This window comes from Protopterus annectens, chromosome 8.part0 (assembly GCF_019279795.1).
Source record: "Protopterus annectens isolate FY-2018-M chromosome 8.part0, PAN1.0, whole genome shotgun sequence".
Taxonomy (NCBI): domain Eukaryota; kingdom Metazoa; phylum Chordata; order Ceratodontiformes; family Protopteridae; genus Protopterus; species Protopterus annectens.
Window position 1 is genome coordinate 1192048780 of NC_056741.1, and position 22361 is coordinate 1192071140.

Consider the following 22361-nt stretch of genomic DNA (forward strand, 5'->3'; position numbering starts at 1 on the left):
TGCCAGACATGGCTGCATCAACGCACACCATATCAGGACTGATCAAACAGAACTTGAAGCTATGATACCTGCCATAATTGATATTAACTATGTTTAGACAGAATAATTATGACATTTGTACTAGCTGCCAGACACAGCTGCATCCACGCACACCATATCAGGATTGATCTAACAGCACTCGTAAATGTGATACCTGCCATAATTGATATTAACTATAGATAGAATAATGATGACATTTGTTCTAAGAGCTTGCTACTTTTATTTAACCAGGATATACATGACATTTCTAAATCATACCTTTACTGAAGAAGGCATTAGTCTCCATAACAGCATTTTTTTCAAAACACTCTACTGTTACTGCTATTATATAAAATGTTAATATGTTACATTTGAGTCTGAACTCTGATGAATGCTATCTTTTTGAATTAGTTACTTGATTGCTTAAATTATTATAAGTAAAAACAATGAAAAAGGAACAAGATAAGTATTCACTGAGTTCAAGTAGGGGAAGAGAAACTTCTATGTTTGTATTATATGTTGCTTTGTTTGGCTTATATATAATGTACATAGTAACCCATCTTGACCCACCTTTGTGAAGAATTATTGGACTCTTTGAACATTTTGAATAAATCATTACTGTTTCTCAGTTGTTTAAGAAACCTCCTTTTTTAAAATAAAAATAGATGACAAGTGATGTACCATATCAGTTGATACTTTCAGAGATGTAGCTGTAAGAGTTATTTTTTTTTTGTGACAGCTATCTTGGATTTAGTTTTTTGTTTCTTCTTTCTAGCATCAGTACAGTGATTTGTTTTTTATTCTTTTAAGAGTAGGGGACATCCATTCCATTTCTTCTGAGATATACACTATGCTGTTGTTTTTGATGAATATAGTAGCTTCTTCTAAGTCATTAAAGGGTCTCATTTCATTGGCAAAAAGTATTTTTATATTGGCTGGAAAGGCCAGCTGTGCTTTAATGTTGTTTTGTTTCAACAGTTTTATTATTGGCCAGACATTTTTTCCTTTGTTCTAGTATTCTGGAGGAATAATCATTCTCAAGCCTTATCAGGCCTTGATTGCATTTTAATGGTGATTTTCTCCAAGCAGATTTTAATATTAGTTCCTTGTCCAGAAATGAACAAAATGTTATAATTATGTATTTAGGTGGAGTATTAGTTGAGTTAAAAGCAGGTTGTCTACGCACCCTTTTAATTCCAAATGAAAGTCCCTCTTTCAAGTCTAAAAATTCAGGAATCCAGGTTGTTAAGAATGAAATAATGTCTTCCCCTTCAGTGTTTTCAGACAGACCAAAGATCCTTATGTTGTTTCTCCTTTCCTTGTTTTCTACTTCATCTGTTTTGTTAAGCAGCCATGTATTCTGTTTAACAGAAATTCTTTTTGGAATTCTTCCTCTTTGAGTCTCCCCTCAGTGTCATTTAGAGAAGTCTCTATAATTGTTATTTTTGTATGGTGTTGCTTTAATAGTTCCTTAAGAGTATCAGTCTGTTTTTGAGAATTTAATTTTAGATTTTCCAAGTCATTTTTAAAGCCATCCATCTTCAAAGATAGTTCCTGTAAGGTAGATGTCATCAATTGCAGTTCTTTTTTCAAAGCAGCATCTGGATGAGAATTCCTTGAGTCATTCATATTCAGTGAGTCAATATATCTGAAAGTTACTTGACAGGAAATTGTTTGTGTATCTCCACCAAAATTGATATTTATGTAGTTTAGAAGTTTATCTATAGATTTCTGATGTTTTAAGCTTGAAAATAATAACATTTTCCTATATTATTGTACTAGTTTATGGAGCTTTCAAAATCCACTGCTCTCAGTTGGCCATCTAGGTTCCGCCCCCCCCTCAAATAACATTTCTGATGGAAAGTCCGGCTGCTTTTCTATAGACAAAACAATAAAGCCCTGAGCATGGCAAGCTTAGAAAATTGTGAAAAAACCCACGGATGGCACAGCACATTAACACTTTTACATTTTTTGTGGTAGAAAGGGTGGAAAAGAGTGGCAGAGGGGGTTTATGGGAGGAATGTTTGGAGTACAGAGGATTATTGTGGCAGATAACTTTGGAGGCCAGTAAGCCACTGGGTCTCAATGAACATATCTCCATAGCCCCATTATTATAATTGAGAACAACAAAACTGTGACATGCATTTGCACTTTATATTGAATTTTATCATGTTTTTCCCATGGTTTCCAATAGTTACAGTTGGTGTTTAAGCTTTTTTATATTTGTATTTTTATTAAAAAGTTGGGTCTGTAATATGTTACAAACACAAGTGTTAAACTCATTTATCAAAGGTATTGAATTTTTTTTCCCCTTATTTTTTTCTTGTTTTTAACATTCTTTTAACTGAGTGATGCTATACAATTTGCCTTTGGCTTACAATGCAGTTTTTATAATACTTGTAATTTTATGATTTTTCCACTAGATGGAGGATCAAGTTCATTCAAAGTAAATATTCAAGTTGGTAATTTTAACCATTGAGTTCTATTAATGTGTTTCTAATAGTATTTTAACTTTATAATTTATTCTTTATAGTGAAGTGTTTTAAGGATTTTTTATTTAAAACATATTTTTATTCATACATATTTATTCATCAAACATTGTAATATTAAATGTGTTTTAACTGTGGCAACACAGAGAGATACAAGAAAATACGGAATGTGGAAAAAATGTGGAAAATACGGCCCAGACCGCAGAATCCTTTATAAACGCATTCTATGAACACCTTCAGGAATGCATGGATCATGCGATCCCAAATAAAACCAAGACCCAATCCTCCAAAGGCAGACATCCTGTCTGGTGGACCCCAACCATAAACAAGCTATACAATAGAAGGAGGAAGCTACTAAATGATAGAGCAAAATTCCAAAAAGGGAAGGCATCTCTGATCAGTATTAGCAAAAAACTACGGGCACTCATAAAATCGTCTAAGGCCAGCTTAAAATTGCACAGGATACTAAGGATAATCACAAGGCTTTCTTTAGTTATGTTAGGAACCTTGGTGGTAATTCAGATATGCTCAGAATTAGTCCAAAATGACAAAAATACACTGAACCCACAGACATTGCCAACATCCTAGCTGACAGGTTCAGCAAACTTCTCCCTCCCCACCAAAAGGGCAAATATCTATTCCAGCAGAGTGCTGCCCCTGACATCTCGGATGCTCAGGTAAGAGCCTCCTCCAAAGCAAAAACACAGCATCAATGGGACCAGACATGAACTCCAAGAAGAGCTCAACCCAAACATAAAACTACTGTTCAATCTCAGCCTTACTACAGGATATGTACCCAAAGAGTGCAGCAACTGTGGTCCCTCTCCACAAAGGTGGTGCCTCAACGGATCCTGGAAACTATCGCCCCATAAGCCTGACTAGCTTGGTCTGCAAAGCTATGGAAAGGATAATCATGGACCTCATAAATAAAGATATTGGGGACCTACAGACACTGGATCCTACCCAGTTCGGCTTTGTTAAGGGCAGATCCTGCCTCTTAAACCTGGTTGATTTCTTTGAAACAGTCACCAAGGCCATTGGGAAGGTGGTCCACACAGCCTACCTGGACCTCGCAAAAGCCTTCGATACCCCACTTGGGCATTATAGATAAGCTCACCAGCTTAAATATAAACCCCTATGTCACTAGATGGGTTGCAAACTGGCTCAAGGACAGAACCCACATGGTTAGAATTGCTGGAGCCATGTCAGACTCCAAACCAGTTACAAGTGGCGTCCCACAAAGCTCAGTCCTGGGACCTCTCTTGTTCAGTATATATTTCTCTGAGGTACAGGCCAACACGGAAGGACTGTGGCTGACCAAGTTCGCAGATGACTGCAAACTGGGCACCATAATCGACTCTCCAGCCGACACAAGCATCCTCCAAAAGGGCCTCATAGAAACAGACAACTGGTGCCAGAGCCATGGCCTCAAGCTAAACGCCAAAATGTGTATAGTCATAGTGCTCACAAATTACCACATAGGTGGTAATCCATTAAGTACAGAAGAAGCAATTAGGGACCTGGGGACCCAAGTTGATAGCAATCTCTCATTTGACAACCACGTGGCCAAAGTGGTTAGAAAAACATTTTATATAGCCCACCTAATCATGAAGGGATTCACATCTAGATCAGGAGGTCATCGTGCCTCTTTACTCATCCCTCATCAGGCCCATAATTGAGTACAATGCCCCTTTTGGGATGTACCTTACCAGACACCTGCAGCAACTGGAAAGACCCCAAAAGTACCTCACCAAGAGGATCAAAGGGCTCAAACAGATGCCATATGCTGCCCGGTTAAAGAAACTCCAGCTCTACTCAGTGGCATATCGCTTGTTCAGAGGCGATCTGTGCCTGACGTATAAAGCCATGTCCAACCCGAAATTAATGGACATGCTGCACCTCAGAAAATCCAAATCCTATCGAGCTACATGCTCGAGAGACCTGAACCTCAGCACTGAAATAAATAGGACATGCTGGAGGGACAGATTCATAACTCAGAGGCTCCCTTCACTCTGGAATAAAATCCCAGTCCAGGTTAGGCAGAGTCCCTCATTGACTCTCTTCAAGAGGAATCTTGATGAGTGGATGGGAGATCGGAGGTTTACCCCGGGTATGACTTCTGTGTCACTGTTGGACAGAGGCACAGTATACTAACCTCAAAAAAAGGGCATAGCAAAATTAATTTAAAATAGGTGGCGAAAGCCAAACACATTCTGGCTAGACTTATAAATGCCCTAGGGCAGATAGCCTAGTATGAACCTATGAACCTATGAACCTAAGAAAAGTTTTTGGTTATAAATTAAATTAACCTTTTAATTAATTAATTAACCTAACCAATGCAAGTAAGTGAATGGTATAAAAGTACTAGTAGTTTGAACAGCCCACATCTGAGGAAGTGATTTTTAAAACAAAAACTTATGGTGGAGCATTAATGTGCTGTGTTTCTGTGGAACAAAGTGTACAGAAGTGTATTGAGCCGTCCGTGGGTTTTTTCACAATTTTCTATGCTTGCCCTGCTCAGGGCTTTATTGTTTTGCCTAAAAAGCAGCTTCATTTTATGGATTACATCTTTTATTTGGAAGCTGCTGTGAATTTTGTTTTTTCTTGCTTTTCTATAAAAAAATAACTTTTAAGACAACATTTAACATGGATTCATGGCCAGCAGAGCATGCCATTAAAACCTGATCCAATTTTAGAGTGTGTTACAGCAGAACTCGACAAGAGAGTACCAACAGATGTTTATTATCTGAACTTCAGCCTGACCCCCTGACTCTGTTCAACACAGTAAGCTGCTAGGAAAAGCTGGACAGGTTCATGGAGCAGTCAGCATTTAGAAATGTGATCACTGTGAGATTAAATGGCATGGTGTAGAGGGTTATGATGTAAGCACTGATGTTAGGAATATAAAAGGTGCGTAATGGAGCAGTGCATTGTTCTGTCCTTGTTAACAGTATGCAGCAATGTCTTCATTTCAGATATATCTGAAGGAAGATGAAATAACAATCAACCTCTTTGCTGAAGATGCAAACTTATAGCAGTAGTGGGAATCGGGAAGAGTTTAAGGAAGCATTTGGAAAGGCTAATAAAGAGGGCTGACAGGTGCAGCTGAGGTTAATTACAGACATTGCAGTACTGCACCTGGAACACAAAAATACTGCTGAGAAGTATTAGCTTGGGATGGAGAAACTGCTGACAACTTTGTAGAAAAAGAATCTGAGGTTGTTGACTACACCTCTATGGGACTGGACTAACAGAAACAAAGTAAAAATACAATAACAGCAGTCAACAGAACATGAGTATGTATATCCTCACAGCAATAGCATCCCAAAGAAGAAGCATAGTGCCCCGGTCAGGCCACAGTTTGAGTACTGTGCAGTTCGGGAAGACATGAAAGGAAAGGAGAGGAATAACAAACAGTTAGATCAAATTCATAGAAAATGCACCAAAAAAGTGCATGTGGTGGAAAGAAAAAGCTCTAACCAGAGAGTAGTTTAGTGACTGCAACTCAGATATTCTTACTAGAAATCTCAGTTCAAACAGTAATACTGTCATCCAAGAATGGCAAATCACTCTGATGAGCTCTTTTAAAAGGGAGTAAAGTTAAACTTTCCAAAGCAGAGTTAGGTGCCAGTTGTTTTCTAAGTGGCTGAATATGTAGAGCTCCTTTCAATAATTGCTTGACCAAAGACTGTAATGAAAGGGGAGTGTACGTGGGCAGACATTCTGAAATGGTCGAGAGGTGAACATTGATAGAAGAGTATGAAAGACTAGAAAACAACATCTCACACAAATATTGCAAAACCAGAGGTGCAGAAACCTTGAATAAGCCTTGTTCTTAGTGCCACAACAACTAGCAAATTGTTCTCATTTATCAATATAGCATATCCTTGTAGCACCTGCTACACTTCCTCAGAAAAAAAGGTGCCTAAAAGGTATCAGAACCGAATCATCCATGTAGTCAGTTGCAGTTGTCTGAGGGAGGAACATATCAAACTTATTTTGTGTGAGTAGATCCATTATGTGAGAGAGCTTGTAGTAATTGGCCTTGGCCAATTCCATAAGAAGGGACTTACCAAAATGAGTATTTATGAGTCACTATGAATCTTCAGAATGACACTGGATATCAGTGAAAAGGGTAGAAATGTATGCAGGAACATTCCCATCAAAGGAATGAAAAAGCATCTGTTTTCCATTTTTGTTTGCAAGGAAACCTGGAACAGAATTTTCTCAGTTTTCTGTTCTGAAAGGATCCAAATAGATCTACTTGAGGAGTTCTCCTTCATTGGAGCAGTTACTGGAATGCCCTTTCATTCATTTTGCATTAACAAGGGTCTGTTCTGGTCATGCGGCTTGTCTGCAAAAATATTTTGCTTTGATATAATGTCAGATATATGAAGGGTTAAACTTTGCTGAATTACTACCTCCCAAGCATTGATAGGCAGGTTGCAGATGGGGTAAGATCTGGTACCCCTTATTTGTTTATAAACCGCATTATATATTTATTTATTTATTTATTTGACATTTAACTGGGATAGTGTGACTGAGCAAAAGCCCTTTTTTCAGCAGAGGTCTGGGGAGAAAAGCTCCTCAGTACAAGTTATTTCATTTCAGAAACTGGTAGGAACAATAGTGGCATACATAAATAAGCAGAAATAACACTATTTTATCACAGGTCAGAAGGGCTAGAGAGAGCCTTCACTCTTTACCCTCTAAAGGCATTGCTGCAATGTGATCATTAGAAGTGGCCCTGGAGACTACATGTGATGCAGAGTACTTAGACCATGAATAAATAAGATAACAACTCTTTCACACTGATGTGTATTGACCTGTCCTGTTTGTTCCATAGACCCTGCATTTTTGCCCTCATGGACACAATTCCCTGTGCAAAATCCAATGCAGGTTGTGCAGGGATATTCAGAGAGAAGAGAATATCTACACACATGGATATCTGGTCTCTCCATCTAAGCAACTCTCTTTTGACAAAGCTTAACACTGGAATCTGAAATACTAGGGGGTGTAGATGTTAGGAACATACTGTTTTCAGGAGCCACTGAATTTTATTAATAGATAATATGGCAAAATGAATCATAGGAATCCTAGAACCCTAGGATCCTGGGGTATTCTCTTACAGAAGCCTGAGACTGAATGCATTACCTCAGGAACAAATTGAGGTACACGTGTACTTTTCCTCTGGAAGGAATGCCTTTGCATGGATGTTTCCAGAAGGCACCCTGGGAGCACTATCATGTTGGAAGGAATCAAGGATGTATGAATAAATGTTACTCTCAAAATGTTAGAAACACTCTTGCTAAACCTAACAAGAAATGCTGGTCTATGGTAAATACAACCAAAGCTAGACATGAGGTAAAAATAATCACTTAGGCAAAAGACAACCACAAGACCTTCTTTAACAGTGACCATGGATGCCTCCCAACTAGGATCTGGGTGGGGGGGGTTATTTGGGAAGGACAATCCAAGGCATGTGATCCCAGACAGAGGCCAGTCTTTGCATCATCTTCCTAGAAACGAAGACAGTCTTATTAAAGGGTCAGGCTTTTCAAAATGTTCTCCCTCTAAGGATGATTTCTATTCAGACAGACAACATTTGTGTTATTTGGTACATCAACAAACAGGCTGAACCCTGATCCTACCCACTATGCAGGGAGGCAATGATAGTCTGGCAATGGTCAATTTCTTCTGGCCATGTTATCTTGGTAATGCACATTCTGTGTAAAACCAGCATGTTAACAGACAAATTGACCATCTTCATTTTACTTCTTCATAAGTGGTCTCTCAATTAAGTCATTTTTGGAAATGATATTTTGCCAATGGGGCCAACCATACTGCGACCTATTCATCCCCCCCCAACAGCAAGTGCAGCAGATACTTCTCCCTAATTCCCACAGAGAGGGAATGACTGAGAGACTATCTGGTTCATGATTGGCCCTCTGCTCTACTATATGCCTTCCCTCCAACTCATCACATCCCAGAATTTATTCAGAAAACATTACAGCTGAAGAGCAAGGTTATCCTCATTACCATATTCTGGCCATATCTAGTACACCTTCCCCAGTGCTGGATCCAGTTCAGGGCCTTTTATATCACCCATCTGGCCTGCCTCTCTCAAACATGAAATATGTCAAGCTGACCACATGATTTCTACACTTCCAGTGATGGTAGAAATCCCAGCCTTTCTTCACCTGTTTGCCACATCCTTTTGTCATCCAAGGAGACCTCTACCAGCAAGATTTACAAGAGCAAGTGGAAAAGATTTTGGACCCAACAGAGACATCTAGGTCCCTTTTTAGCACTGATTGTTGGCTTCTAGTTTTAATAGTAGGGCAAGTTATTTGACAGTTAAGGTACAACTAGCTGAAATATCAAATTTTCACTTGGGTGAAAAGAATTCTTCTCTAGCTTCCTTGAAATTGTGCAAAGCATTTCTTAAGGACACTCTGATACTTTGGCCTCCTATTAAGGACCCTATCTCCCCTTGGGACCTTACATTAATCCTTTAAGCCTTGACTCATCCCCCCTTTGGGCCTGCAGCCATAGCAGAGTTAAAGTTTTTTACACTGGATAACACTTTTCTTGGTTGCCATTACATCAGCTAGATGTGTATCAGATCTCCATGCTCAATATTCCCAATCACCTTATCTAATCTTTCATAAGGACAGAATATCTCTCCAGACTAACTCTCCCTTTCTGCCTAAAGTAGTGTTAGTAACCTTAACCAGATTATTAACCTACCAGTTTTCCTCTTAAATTTTTCTAACAAAGGTTAATACATGCTTCATTTTTTGGATATTCATAGACAACTAAGATTTCACATTCACAGAAAACAAAGATCAAAGGAAATCAGAATAGCGGTTTATCTCCTTTTCCACAGCTAAATTGGGAAAACTAGTGTCAAAGATAACCTTAGCAGATGGCTCACTGATTGCATTGTATTTGTTTACAAATCGAAAGGTCTGTCATTAGCCAGATATCCTAAAGCTCATTGTATGAGGGCTATGGCTTCATCTGCTGATTTCAACTCCAAAGCTTCCATAAATGACATTTGTGGAGCTGCTACATGCTCTAATGCTTATACCACCATATCACATTACAAGTTACACATTTTATCTAGGAACAGAGGAGGTTTTGACTGCACTGTACCCTGGAATATCTTTCTTTGATAACAACTCACAGCTACTCTGGCTGGGAACTCTGTCCCATCAGTTGAGGAACAGACGAAAAAGACAACATCAGATATTACAGTTATGTACTCACCTTAACTCTGCATGTGTACTGTCAGTTTTTGCCAGACCTCAACTTTCCACCCTCCAGTCCCCTGTCCTTGTGCTTCTCTCCTAGTGTGCCCTGAAGGATATTCTCTTCTCTTGCTCTTCTCTTCTCTTCTTCTTCTTCTCTTCTCTTCTCTCTTCTCTCTCTTCTCTCTCTCTCTTCTCTCTCTTCTCTTCTCTCTTCTCTTCTCTGCTCTTCTCTGCTCTTCTCTTCTCTTCTCTTCTCTTCTCTTCCTTCAACATTGCTACTCTAAATACTTTATTCTTTTTGCCTCAGAAATTGTTAGTGGCTGATGCTATTTTATATTTTTCTGGTTAACTGAGTAGTGGATATACTCAATCTGAGGTAACTAAGAAGAGTGAGGTTATGGGTAAGGGGAGGAGGTAAAGCTATGGAGCCTAAAGTTTATTAGAGCAGCCTAGGATGGATCTAATGTCAGATCTAAGACCCATTGGTTAAGGAAGGATGAAAACAGACAACACAAATGTAGAGTTATGATGAGTACAAAACTACAATATTACTGACCGTGTGAGAAAGAGTCTGCAAAGATATAAAAATCATCTAAATAAGGAAAATATGAATAGCCTGCATTCTGCAGTGAGCTATCACAGGAGTTAAAAACTTTCAGAAAACCCTGGAGCAGTAGATAACCCAAATGGTAATATGGAGGACTGATAGTGTAGCATCAACACAAATGACCTAAGAAAATGTCTGAAATCTGTTGCAATAGGATTGAGATGATGATGCATGTCTTTTAAGTCTTGAGGTCCCATTAAACATATAGGAGGAATGAGAAGTATTAAGACTTGTATGGACAATATTTTGAACTTTGAAACTTTCACAAACAGGTTTAGAAAGGACAGATCTGTTCTCCAAGAGGGGTCCTTTTTTAGCACATGTAAAATTCTTGAACAAAAACTTTTCCCCCTTGGAGCTGTGAACACTGATTCTTTTACCCCCACAAAAAGCACTTGGATGACTACTGGGAGAAACAGGCAAATCTGATTTGGAGAATGTGGGAGAATCCTTTGAAAAGAGGGGTATCCTTCCCATTGCCATCTGCAACCCTATTAAATCTGTAGCAGAATTTATTGTGTTAAACAATAAGATGCCGAAAGGGAAGGTGAAGAACCAGGCTGCGTGGGATAGGTTTATTGAAGTGGCAGGGGAAAGGAAAGCTGCAATAGTTGTTCCATATTATTGGACTTTTTCCTTTTTCTGGAAGGTTCCCCTCCATTTATCTTTGTACCTTCTTGTCACTTTGTTTCATGTATCAGCTTGGTAGAAGTCTGTTGTTACAACTGGTTATTTCACTTTTTGCAAAATTTATTTATTTATTTATTTGCAGTTGGTTTACCAGGATAATCCATTGGGCCAAAATAACCCGTTTTTAATGGAATCCTGGGGAGAAAAGCTCCAAAATCAATTAGCAAGGTTACAATAAGGTATTTAGTTTCAATTATATAATTCCTATGGACTTGGAAATACAGTAGACTAGTGTACAAACATTTACAAATATTACAATCTTGTATCGCTGAAAACAATTTACAATATAGAAACTGAGAAGCTTTTGCAACTTAGGGTGGGTTACACTGGAGATAGCTTTCATACATTCAGGATGAATAGCTTAATACAATCAACAGAAAGGTATATGAGCTGACATAGAACCTTTCAATATAGAAACAGAGAACCTTTTCCATCAGATGGTATATTTACACTAAGGTACCTTTAAGTATTCAGAAAAAGCTAATACAAGCAAGAGCAAGATTTATGCGTTTAGGAGAGTAAGTAGAGATTCCCATTATGAATAGAGGAGGAGAAGTGAAAATTCCCAGTATGAGGAGATTATGTTGGGTGGGAGCAGGAGCATTCCCACTGGGAAATTAGGTGTGAGTGAAGGGATTTTTTGAATGAGAAGTGATTTGTGATGGTACGAATGGATGGGGGTAAGGAGTTCCAGAGACGAGCAAGACTGTAGGATAAGAGATTTTTTCCAGGGGGACGAATTGGTTTATACCAATATATATATATTATATATATATAATATATAATATATATATATATATATATATATATATATATATATATATATATATATATATTATATATATATAATATATAATATATATTATATTGGTTTATAAAATTAACCTGAATTTGCAGCAGAAGCTTTAGCAAACTTGGAAAAGGAGGGTTGAAAAATCTGAGTAATCCCTTGGATCAATTGCCTTCTTATATTAATCTATTGAATACTTGAGGAGTAGGAGGACCAAATAAAACCTCATTATTCAAAGAGAATCTAAATTTCAAATTCAAAATCTTCAGAAAACTGTGTATGCACCAAGCAAACCACTTCATAAAATAAGCAGAATTTGCTGCCCTAGACACAGAATCAGCAAAGTTATTAGAACACTTTAAAGGATGTTTAGTTACCTGTGAAACAGAACTGATTAAATATGTGAAGAATGGTAGAAATGGGTGAAGGCTGGCAGCCTAGCCAGATAGAATTGTGTAGATAATGCTATCATTTGTACATATGAATGTTGATCTTAAAACAATGTGGCAACATTGCCGTATGCTGTAAAGAAAGCTAAGTCAAGCATTTTTTGTTGGTCCTTTGAAAGTAAAACTATTTCATCACAGAGTGACTGCAAAGGTAGAGGTGAGTAGTAGTACCCAGGCTGACAGTAAGGCACCACTGTCAGAGGATGCCAGACTTCCTGTGGAAGGGGAGCTTGGAAGGGTTACAAGGAGAGAGTTGAGACAGGCACAGCTCTCAGACCCTACATTCCAAGGCCTGAGGCAGGTAGCTAGGAGGCACCTGATTCTCAAGGAAAGGGGGAATCTGTATACTGGGACAAAGGGTTACTAAACAGAGAGTGGACCCCTGAGGGAAGGCTAGAAGGTGAGAGAGTACAGCAGTTGGTAGTGCCTAGAGCCTACCATCTGGCACTTCTAGCCATACCCCATGATATTCCCTTTGCAGGTCATATGGGCATAAAACGTACAAAGAGACATATTATGCAAAACTTCTATTGGCCTGGAATTTCCAGAGATGTAGCAGGGTACTGCAGGAAGTGTGAACAGTGCCAAAAGGTAGGCAAGGCAGGAGACAAGGTGAGAGCTCCTTTGATGTCTTTGCCTGTGATTGAGGAGCCATTTCAGAGGGTAGCTATGGATATTGTGGGTCCTCTGAGTACCCCAAGTTCCACTGGTAGTGATACCCTGTGGCAGTTGCTTTGTCCTCCATTGAGGCAGAGAAGGTGGAAAGTGCTTTGTTAGAGATTTTCAGCAGGGTGGAATTCCCAAAAGAAATACTGTCTGACAGATGTGCCAATTTCATGTCAGACCTGTTGGCATGTCTGTGGAAGTCTTTTGGGGTGAAGCACATGAAGACCACCCCCTGCCACCCCCAAACTAATGGTCTTGTTGAGAGCTTAAACTCTACAGTCAAGCCCATGCTATGGGCATTTGCAGAGCAGTTTAAGAGGGAGTGGGACAAATATTTGCCCCATCTGTTGTTTGCTTACAGAGAGGTTCCCCAGGAATCCACAGGTTTTTCACCCTTTGAGTTGCTGTATGGGCATTGAGTGAGGGGACCTCTAGATTTAATTTGAGAAGAGTGGGAAGGTGAGTGTGAGTCTCACAAGTAGTCTGTTCTGGCATATGTCCTAAACCTCAGGACAAGGCTCAAGGAACTCATGGGCTTGGCCCAGGAGAACCTGGCAGAAGCCCAACAACAGAAAAAGGTGTGGTATGATGGGAATGCTCGAGCTAGAGAGTATGTTGTGGGGCAGCAGGTAATGGTTCTCATTCCTGTCAGAGACAACAAGCTGCAAGCAGCTTGAGAGGGTCCCTACAAGGTGGTAAGAAAGGTAAGTGATGTTAACTACATGGTGGAACTGCTAGGCAGATGGCTGGGGCACAACTTGTACCATGTTAACAAGATGAAACCTTACCATGATAGGGAGGCCCTTGTGCTGAGCATTTGCAGTGGATTGCTGGAGTAGTCTGAGGGAGATCTGGTGACTGATCTCCTCAGTGAGGCTCGGGCTGACACCTCGGTGGAAGGGGTAGCAATGTCCCAGCAGCTATCTCCTACCCAGGTTTGAGAAATCCAAGCAGTGTTGCAGGAATTTGGGGACATATTCATTTTGAAACCAGGGTGCATCCACCTGGTGCAGCACCAGGTGGATACAGGACCCCAAAGGCCTATTAGGCAGGCCCCTTATAGGGTGCCTGAGAGTGTCAGACAGACTCTGAGGGAGTAGGTACAGGAGATGCTGGAACTAGGGGTGTTTCAAGAGTCCAACAGTCCTTGGGCCTCCCCAGTGATGCTGGTGCCAAAGAAGGATGGCAGCACCAGTTTCTGTGTAGATTACAGAAAATTAAATAGTGACACAGAGTCAGATGCTTACCCCATGCCTAGGACAGATGAGGCCCTAGAGCAGCTGGGTGGGGCTAAGTATCTTACAACCATTGATCTTACCAAGGGTTACTGGCAGGTGCCCCTGACTCCCAGTGCTAGAGAGAAGTCAACATTTGTGACTCCTTCTGGCTTGTACGAGTTCACAAAGATGCCCTTTGGGATGAAGAATGCCCCAGCAGTGTTCCAGAGGCTGGTAGATCATATCCTAGTAGGAGCTGGAGGGTTTGCCCTTGCTACCTGAATGATATTGCCATCCACAGCCATTCCTGGCTAGAGTACCTTCAGCATGTCAGGAAGATGCTGGGCATACTACAGAGGGCAGGGTTGACCATTAAGCTGAGCAAATGTCAGGTAGGTATGGCAGAGGTCTTCTACCTTGGACATAGAGTGGGGAGTATTAAGATAAGACCAGAACCTGCCAAAGTGGAAGCCATTCAGGCATGGCCTGCACCTGTTACTAAAAAGCAGATGAGGACATCGTCCCCAGTTATAGTACCATAGCTGCACCCTCACAGACCTGACAAGGAAGAACAGGCCAGATAAGGTAGTGTGGACCCCAGCATGTAAGCAGGCATTCCAGAAGCTTAAAGAAGCTTTGGGAGGACCTTCTGTGTTAGCCAGTCCAGATTACAGCAAATAATTTGTTGTGCAAGTGGATGCTTCAAACCATGGGGTAGGGGCTGTATTTAGCCAGATTTCTTCAAAGGGGGAAGAGGACCTAGTGGTTTATCTCAGTCATAGGCTCCAACCCAGGGAGGAATGCTATGCAGCTGAGAAAAGGAACGTCTAGCCATAGTGTGTGCACTGCAGAACCTTCAGCCTTATCTGTATGGAAGAAAATTCACCATTATGACAGATCACAACCCTCTAACATGGTTAAACAGAGCCAGTCAGCAAAATGCCAAGTTGCTAAGATGGAGCCTGGGGTTGCAAGCATATGATATGTCAGTGCTGCACCACTGTGTGAGTAGCAATGCCAAAGCAGATGGGCTGTCAAGACAGGGAATGGGGTAGGTATACTCAGATAGACCTAACCCTCTCAAGCGGCTTTTCTCAAGGGTCAGTTGAAAAACTAGCTTGAGTTCTCCGGGGGATGGGGGAAATGTGAAGACTGGTAGAGATGGGTGAAGGCTGCCAGCCTAGCCAGATAGAATTGTGCAGATAATTCTATCATTTGTAAATATGAATGTTGAACTTAAAACAATGTGGCAACATTGCCATCTGCTGTAAAGAAAGCCAAGTCAAGCAGTTCTTGTTAGTCCTTTGAAATTAAAATTATTTTATCACTGCCTTTGATGTTTTACAAGTCGGCTCCAGTCCAGCTAGATGAAGGCTTCCTGCCTATTGTTTTAAGGCTAAAATTAATGACCAAAATTTATATGTTGAATGTCCTTTATTGCTCTAAGTGTAAAAGAATGTAAATGCAGTTTCTGTGTGGCCTAGGAACCAGGAAGATGTAAAAGATGATGTACTGTTTAGCAGAACTGCAGTTTCAATTTAAACAGTGAGAACCAGAGACTATTAATAATTTTTTGTCTGACTATCCAACTCATCAGCACTGCCTGTTGTCAAGTGTGTTTTCTTGTAGAAATAGCTAGGACTATAAAGATTAGACTGTTTTTCTGTTATGTCAAAACTGTACTACTGAATTATTTTAAGTTTCTGTGTGATCTCTGAACTCTTGAATAGCACTGTAGTGTAGTAGTATTGTCTTGTGTGTTTTGTATTTATTATTAAATATTTGGGCCACAGTGGTGCAGCGGTTAGCATTGTCTCTTCACAGCAAGAGGTTCTTTTGTTCGATTCTTGGCTGGAGCACCTTCTGTGTGGAGTCTGCATGTCCTCCCCACGGTCGAGTGATGCTAAAGACATGCAGGTAGGTGCAAGCATGAATGGGCATGACTTCGTTGAAGGTTGGGCGTCGGGCTGGCAACTCGGCACCGTAAAAATCCACTGCCAATTATGAGTGGACTGGAGCTCTGTTGTGGTGACCCCTAACCGGGAAAAGCAGAAAGACTTTATTTATTACATATTTTTAAACCCTTTTCAACTGTGGCTGGTTTATGTAGAGATAATTTAAGCTCTATAGTACAGTGTATATTTATAGAGTTTACTGTCTAAGTCACTCCAAATAAGCATTGACTGATTAGTCACATTTACCAATTGGATAATAATATTGCACAGCAATAATTGGGCACCCTTTTAAGGGCCTTTGGGTAGCTGGTAATTATTAGCTGGTGGTGGAAGGAATTACTACCGTATAGTCTGGGTATAGGGGCACAGCTAGAAAATCTGTGTCAGCCTTTCCCAGGAGTGTCTGTGAAGTTGTATAAATATTTATCTCAAAGTGTGTGTGTGTGTGTGTGTGTGTGTGTGTGTGTGTGTGTGTGTGTGTGTGTGTGTGTGTGTGTGTGTGTCAACTACTTGGGCAGGGACATGAAGCACTGGTTGGACAGAGAGGGTACTGGAGGTTAACTTGCCAGCTAGGCTGAGATCTGGACCCTATGGCTGTACCACTGGGGAGTCTTATTGGGGACCTGGAGAGCAAGGGAGCAACCAGCCCCAGGCTGACTGTGATCTCTGTGTGCTCTTAAGGGAAATTGCACTTTACTGTTTATATTTGTTATCCTTTCTCCTATATGAGATGCCCTCTTTGGTGTTAGTGGTGAGGATTGAGGCTCCTTGATTACTGGGCAAGGGCAAACAACCAGTCATGTTCCTCAGAGTCAAAAGAAGCTGACAGATACTTTAACATGTGAGCCTGATAACGTAGAACTCTAAGTGGCACAGTAACACATCCCCTTCCTAACCCTGTGAAACTTTCTCATCTTTATCAGTGGAAGAGCGATTTGCATTAACTAGATTTTTGCTTCAGGATTATACATAGAAATAGCTGTAGGATCAGATCTGGGATGATAAAACAAATATTTGTAAAACTGAGTAACTTTATACAGTCTCTCTGCATTTTTATGGGCTTCATATTTACTGTCGGGCAATATCATTCACTATCAAAGACATCCTCCAAAGCTGGTAAAAGAGGAGGAATAGCTGCAAGCTGTAGAAACTCAACTTGTAATAAATTATAGTATTTCTTCAAAGAAGGTGAATATCATTCTGTTCCCACTGAGATATTTTATTCATTCTAGAAACAGTTTCAGAAAATGAAAGACACTCTGTGGAAACACTTTCAAAATCAGGTACTTGAGCAGAAAAATTATAAGATGCCCTTTCCCAATCCCTTTTTTCATCACTGGACAGGGAAATCCTAAGAAACAAAAATATCTTTTTTTTTTTTCACAGAATTTCTAGTCCGCTTTCAGAAGTTTAAATGCCTGCAATAAACCTTGAACCAAGCCAATGATGCTTTCCTTGTTTACAGAAAAAACGTGTAAGGTATGTAATTGTTTAACTTTCAAATTCTTTTCTACTCATGGATGGAACTTTACCCTGGGGCTGGATTTCTTAGCTTGGCTATGCAGGGATACACTCCCCACTACCTCCTTTAATGCTAAGATTTGCTCTCCCATGCCCAGCAAGGGCATCTAAGCAGCTGTAGAGGAGGACATGGCTGAAACGACCCATGGTGACTGAAGGGGGTACACCAAAGGTACATGGAGAAAAATGTGAATGGTCTGAGGGACCAGTAATGAGCACAGTTGTCTCTCTCACCGGTAGATGAGGCATCAACTGTGCCTGCTGTGTCAGCAAGGGCTCCTTGCAAGTTATTTTTTAACCATGAAGATATACACTGCATAACTGCAAATCAAATCTGTAGACTCTTTCGAGGTAATAATGATTTGGTCATGGTGTATCTCAATTAGAAAGGAGTACAACAGTAAAATATTAACACTAGAGAAAGCAAAGGTAAAGACCAGTCAGAAATGTCTGTGGGTGTAACTTGAGTATATTTAGTAAATGCAGTGCATGCCAAATACAATAGTGCATTCAGTTATGACCAGAGTGACAGACTATATATTTTTCAACCTGTGAATGAGGGCAAAACAAAAATGAACCTCCACCTGAAAAACTATGGATTTGGAACAAATCACTTAATTAAACTTGACAGTGATGCAGAGGATAATGTAATGGCTCAGTCTAATTATAAAATATTGCATTTGAACTAGAAGCTGCATAAGTCTGCACACATAGTATTGTCTTATTCTGTGCATAGACTGAAAATTTTGGGACAAGTCTAGCTGAAATCTGTATACAAAATTAAACAGTACAAACTATTATTTCAAACAGTAAATTTGTAAACTCAACTGAAATGACCAAATATTTTGAGCATGGTTATTGCATTGAGGAAATATATGATTAGCACTTTATTGCAAGTATGGAGTCAACATTTAGAACTTGTATAAGTTGTAGCATTGAAAAAAAAAATATTCTGAAAAAAGTTATACTTATCTAAGACTTAGGTTGTCTACAATACTGACTGTAATATTTTCTGTGACCCATAGTTCACAGAGTTCCTGTTGCAAAAAAGGCTAAAACCAAGAAACAAATAAAGTAAATACAGCTGATAGGAGTAATGGTGCAAAAGAAATATCTAAACAGCAGATTAGGAGCCTGGTGACAGTAATCAAGCAATACAGGGCGAGAGTTTGCATTGATGAAAACAATTGCAATAAATGAATCAATAAGGTACATAATCAATGGCAAAATATTAAAGAAGTTGCAATTACCATGATGCAGTTTTTCTGTATTTAATGGAAACCAAGGCTATTGGCATATCTAGTCAGATGAAGACAATTCCAAATGTTATATGTTTAGTATGCCTTAAGGTTGATACAGATTTTTGGAAGTTACTTTTTCAGATCTTGTCAGCACCAGACATGTTTCATAATGCATTGGCAAACATAACTGAGTGGCTATAGGGAAAAGTTAATCATCTGGGGTATTACCAATCAGGAACATGACAGATGACTAATCAAATTGTAGAGAACTAGGTCATAGGCTGACATACTGATTTTTGGTTTCCAAAAAAAAAAAAAATGAAATTCTAATTTCATGACATGAAATACATGAATTATATCGATGTTATTTTAATGTAATTTCTGGTCAGTATGATGATTTCATTAAAATTTTCTTCTGTATCAATTTAAAAAAAATGTAGTCACGTGACATTCAATAACGCAAGCTGACAATATTATAAATAGTAAATCTGACCAGATATACATATTATGGTGAAGTAGTTCCCAGACTATAAGCTCCACATTTCATGAAAATCCCTTGATTTTTAAATTCTCAGGTAGTACACATTTGGGATTTAGTGGTATTTTCCCCAAAAATAGAAAATCAGTGTCCCTATTTAAAGGAATTGAAACTCAGTGAACCCAAATAATTGCTGTATCTCTGAAGTACATGGGCCATATATTGAGTAAAAATGATCTGCAGTTAGATGTTTACAAGATTTGTGTTACTGTGACTATGTAAACGGGGTATTTTGGATTGCATGAGAACTGATCAGTAAGAAGATACGAGAAATGAATGTTGCTAGAAAGAGATGATTTAGAGCTGCAGTTACCGTAAGATGTCATACTGATAAGATAGCCAAATTGAGCCATGTTGCTTCATCCACTGCTGAAGACTTACTTTTCTTTAAAGTATGAGCTGTCATGTACATGATGACTAGCATTAAAGGCTGATAAAAGCCGTTATCTCTATGCAAGTCTTTGCTGAGATGTTAATTAAGGAGTATAATTTACACCACGAGGTGGCAAAGTGGTAAGAGAGACAGAGGAAGAGAGAGAGAGAGAGAGAGAGGGAACATCATGTGATGTTGTGTATTAGCTACATATGTAAAAATTAACAAATGATTCCTGTCTGTGGACTATGTGGCATGTTTAATAATGAGAATAAAAACATAAGCTAATTCCACATAACATTTTTCTACTGCCATGGCAAAAGTTATGTGATGGTCTAGTCAAATACAGCAATCTATATTTCTTGTTGTTTGTAGTTAAGAAGATAATGCAACAAAGTTGAAAAGGATTGTGAAATCCATATTTCCAGAGATGGAATACCTAAACAAGTACTGTCAGATGCTGGTCCACAATTTTTGTACTAGGTAGTTCAACATTTTGCTAAATTGTTGGAACTCACACATGTAATGTGATTCTAAGATATCCTCTGTCATATTGTCAAGTAGATAGAATAAGCCAGAGTGAAAAGCATCTGGAAAACTACAATTATAAAATGACTGGCCATTAATATTCCAAACCGAGCACATTCATTGGTCAGCCCAATCAGCATGCCCATTGTAAATCTGAACATATACCAACGGAAAACAAGTCTAGTCGCCCAGTCTTTTTTCCATTGGTATACACTAACTTTTTACTTTTTTTTTTTTTTTACAAAAATAAATAAAAAAAAATCTGAAATCCAGACTCTGGATATAGAAGAGGGACAGGACGGAGAAAATACTAGAAAAAACACGTACGTTATTCAAAACTAAAGACTTGTACCTGATCTTCCTTGTATTTCCTCCATTCTGTCTCTCTCCTACCCCTAAACTGTACAAAATGTTTTTTTTTTATTATTTAAAAAAAAAGAAAAGAAAAATGGAACAACAGAGACCTTCTTTTCTCTGTTGCTTCCTCTCCAAAGCACTGCTGTAATCTGTATATGTGGGAATGCAAGTTCCATACGCATGCGCAGTATATAAAAAAAAACCAACAGAATATGTACCAGGCACAGAAGGACAGCATGGCACCATTATACAAAGACATTATTTAAGAAAAGTAAGTATTTTTTCTTAAATAATGTCATTGTATTATAGCAATAACTGACTCCGTGGTGTGGTATATTATGATTTACCCATGTTTAACTTTAGGAACCGTGGGTAGATTTTAATATACCACACCAATGTCGTTTCATTGCTTAATTATTCTACTCAAGCTATTACCTATTATTCTTAGGATACAGAGATATGTCTCTCCAGTCCATACATCTTGTGCCTGCACGACTGCTAGTTGATAGAATGCTGAGTTTAATACCTCTGCCTTATTCCTATTCTTAGCTCTACAGAGCAGACAATGAGCATTAAAACTATTAGTTGTATGATAAAATAACAAAAAAAGCATCTGTTTTGAAAAAGGGAGAAATGGTTAGGATGGTTCTAGATAAGAATTTAAGTCACAATGTACCATTTCTAGTACTGTTATTTTTTCATTTCCACTAATATCTTACTTGTCCAGATGTGATAACATGCAATTGTAGAGAAGGAATCATTGGCAGTTATTGAAAATGACAGATGCAACTTTAAATTAGGACATAGGAATAATCAGAACTTACTAAAAGTTATGATGAAGTTGCCTAGACAGAATTCAGCTATCGAATCCAGCCCTGAAGCAAGCGCTTTTAATTCAAGATCTTTATTAGAGCTACAGCAACCTAAAATGTTAATATTGCTAATATGAGTGGTGTTAATCACAGTAATGACAGTTGCAAGCTAGTCAATGACTTTTATTATTATACTGTGTTTGGGAATCTTATAATAAAGTCTCATTTACTCAAAATGTGAATGGTTCATAACCATGTTCGGTGCATGAAATCATGTTTTAAAGTATTTTGATACATCAATTACACAGGTATATTTTACTGAAGTTAATAATGTAAAGATTAGTATAAATCTGCAAAATGGCTAAAGGGATGATGGTTTCATTATAAGAGGGTTGTCAAATACAGAGTATGCAAGTCAGTCCAGACCTTCAGTTTGCCATAAACAGCTGAAATGAAGGTATTGTATGTACATCTCTTTATGTGCCTCTAATAGCCATTCTGAACACCATTGCTTGACGTGTTATCCAACCTGTTCCCTTGTCAGCATCAGATGAGTGATAAATGTATCACATAATTTCAGCATTTCTTGTCTGTTTGTATCTAGTAAATTAGTCGCTTTAAACTATTATTTTTTTCATTCTTGGTAGTCCTAAAGGAAAATCAATTTTACTCTATTGCCTCAAGAAATAATATATAAATACAGCTAAAATTCAGTGAATATGGTGAAATAATAATATTCCTTTGTGATGTCTTTATTGGCCTTTCTAGTAATATATCATTTACAAGGATTTTAAATTTTACCTGAATAATGATGGCCTGCTACCTAATGAAACGTTTCATTTATAGTTTGTTCT

General features: G+C 38.8%; 1 protein-coding gene across 2 annotated transcripts in view; it reads left to right on the forward strand.

The window, feature by feature from the left end:
• Positions 1-17546: 17546 nt before the first annotated feature.
• LOC122809295 overlaps positions 17547-22361 on the forward strand; it is a 328407-nt gene continuing 323592 nt past the window's right edge. Inside the window, exon 1 of one of the 2 annotated variants that reach the window (XM_044080678.1) lies at positions 17547-17616. The gene's annotated coding sequence lies outside the window, so the exon portion shown is untranslated. The remainder of the gene's footprint in view (positions 17617-22361) is intronic. The other variant, XM_044080677.1, reaches the window with a different exon arrangement.